Source organism: Branchiostoma floridae, chromosome 3 (assembly GCF_000003815.2).
Source record: "Branchiostoma floridae strain S238N-H82 chromosome 3, Bfl_VNyyK, whole genome shotgun sequence".
Classification (NCBI taxonomy): Eukaryota; Metazoa; Chordata; class Leptocardii; order Amphioxiformes; family Branchiostomatidae; genus Branchiostoma; species Branchiostoma floridae.
In genome coordinates, this window is record NC_049981.1 from 3347486 (window position 1) to 3350690 (window position 3205).

The window sequence follows — 3205 nt, forward strand, 5'->3', positions numbered from 1 at the left end:
TGCGAAACCAGAAAATGATTCGTCTTTTCACCAGTTGGTCACCTAAGCTAATGGAGACATTGTTCCCTTCACTTAGACTCCTACATCCCCTTTCTAGACACTTTCAAGGCAAGCCTAAAGTCTATTCAAGGGCCCTGAAGGGTCTATAATGACTACTCGTGTGGATAGGGACAATCATAGAAAAGGCAAAAAGAATGAAAAAGAGTGTTGCAAGGCTAAATCACAACATTCACCTGGTCTAGGACCCCTCCCATAGGGGAATCACCCCCCCCCCCCCAACAATTTACCCCCAGAATACCAAAATCAAGTCCTCTGTACACTGTCCCTGGTCTGCAGTCTGGCACTGATTGGAGGGATGGCTAAAAAACAAGGAAGAGAGCCAAAAATAACAAAAAATGGGGTAAATCTCAAGTAAATGACAGTCACCTGAACCCTATACCTTGCTCAGGTAACAGATCCATGACAAAAAAGCCCTTAAAATGAACAGGAATGGCCTAATCCATGCCTACCTGAATCACTACAGGGGAGACGATGACATTAGAATTTCACCCACTAATACATGCGTTCCAATGGGAGAGTTGAGGAAACAAATATGCAATTATCTCAAGAATAAAAAGTTCAAGCCATACAAACTTACCTTCAAATGATAGCCTACTACATCCAGTCTCGGCAAATTCCTTGGCAAGAATTTCTATACGGCTAATCTTTTGATACACCCCCCTAATTAGAGCCCTTGGATTGGCCCATTTGGCTGAAAACAGCATTCTGGCGACGATACCACTATTTCAGGGGGGTGCGGAAACCCCCTCGATGGAGAAAGGTCATTTTTTACAACTAATTCTACCAGTGTAGGGTCTTTCCTACTGCAGCCACTCCCAAAATGCCCAGATTTCACATAAAATCCCACCAAGAAAGGCTTTTCAATGGTTTAAAGCCTTGTTTTTATTTGAGATCTCTCACCGTGGGCTCTAGGCGCCTGCGCTAATGCTTACGTCACCCCTTCTAGTAAATTCAAGTTCACAATTGACAGATGTCAATCATATCACCCACTGCGGGGTAGGGGTGTGAAGTAAAAACCATCAATATCAAAGACCTCTGATAAGAAACACTCCCCTGGGGATTGATGACCTACCTGTGCCAGGCCTGCACTGTGGACCTGGGCTAGGGATGCTGGCTACAGGTGGAATTTGACAGAAACAAGTGAATAAAGCCAAAAGTTGGTCACCTAAGCTAATGGAGACATTGTTCCCTTCACTTAGACTCCTACATCCCCTTTCTAGACACTTTCAAGGCAAGCCTAAAGTCTATTCAAGGGCCCTGAAGGGTCTATAATGACTACTCGTGTGGATAGGGACAATCATAGAAAAGGCAAAAAGAATAAAAAAGAGTGTTGCAAGGCTAAATCACAACATTCACCTGGTCTAGGACCCCTCCCATAGGGGAATCACCCCCCCTCCCCAACAATTTACCCCCAGAATACCAAAATCAAGTCCTCTGTACACTGTCCCTGGTCTGCAGTCTGGCACTGATTGGAGGGATGGCTAAAAAACAAGGAAGAGAGCCAAAAATAACAAAAAAATGGGGAAATCTCAAGTAAATGACAGTCACCTGAACCCTATACCTTGCTCAGGTAACAGATCCATGACAAAAAAGCCCTTAAAATGAACAGGAATGGCCTAATCCATGCCTACCTGAATCACTACAGGGGAGACGATGACATTAGAATTTCAGCCACTAATACATGCGTTCCAATGGGAGAGTTGAGGAAACAAATATGCAATTATCTCAAGAATAAAAAGTTCAAGCCATACAAACTTACCTTCAAATGATAGCCTAATATGTCCAGTCTCGGCAAATTCCTTGGCAAGAATTTCTATACGGCTAATCTTTTGATACACCCCCCTAATTAGAGCCCTTGGATTGGCCCATTTGGCTGAAAACAGCATTCTGGCGACGATACCACTATTTCAGGGGGGTGCGGAAACCCCCTCGATGGAGAAAGGTCATTTTTTACAACTAATTCTACCAGTGTAGGCTCTTTCCTACTGCAGCCACTCCCAAAATGCCCAGATTTCACATAAAATCCCACCAAGAAAGGCTTTTCAATGGTTTAAAGCCTTGTTTTTATTTGAGATCTCTCACCGTGGGCTCTAGGCGCCTGCGCTAATGCTTACGTCACCCCTTCTAGTAAATTCAAGTTCACAATTGACAGATGTCAATCATATCACCCACTGCGGGGTAGGGGTGTGAAGTAAAAACCATCAATATCAAAGACCTCTGATAAGAAACACTCCCCTGGGGATTGATGACCTACCTGTGCCAGGCCTGCACTGTGGACCTGGGCTAGGGATGCTGGCTACAGGTGGAATTTGACAGAAACAAGTGAATAAAGCCAAAAGTTGGTCACCTAAGCTAATGGAGACATTGTTCCCTTCACTTAGACTCCTACATCCCCTTTCTAGACACTTTCAAGGCAAGCCTAAAGTCTATTCAAGGGCCCTGAAGGGTCTATAATGACTACTCGTGTGGATAGGGACAATCATAGAAAAGGCAAAAAGAATGAAAAAGAGTGTTGCAAGGCTAAATCACAACATTCACCTGGTCTAGGACCCCTCCCATAGGGGAATCACCCCCCCCCCCCCAACAATTACCCCCAGAATACCAAAATCAAGTCCTCTGTACACTGTCCCTGGTCTGCAGTCTGGCACTGATTGGAGGGATGGCTAAAAAACAAGGAAGAGAGCCAAAAATCACAAAAAATGGGGTAAATCTCAAGTAAATGACAGTCACCTGAACCCTATACCTTGCTCAGGTAACAGATCCATGACAAATAAGCCCTTAAAATGAACAGGAATGGCCTAATCCATGCCTACCTGAATCACTACATTCTAGTAAATTCAAGTTCACAATTGACAGATGTCAATCATATAACCCACTGCGGGGTAGGGCTGTGAAGTAAAAACCATCAATATCAAAGACCTCTGATAAGAAACACTCCCCTGGGGATTGATGACCTACCTGTGCCAGGCCTGCACTGTGGACCTGGGCTAGGGATGCTGGCTACAGGTGGAATTTGACAGAAACAAGTGAATAAAGCCAAAAGTTGGTCACCTAAGCTAATGGAGACATTGTTCCCTTCACTTAGACTCCTACATCCCCTTTCTAGACACTTTCAAGGCAAGCCTAAAGTCTATTCAAGGGCCCT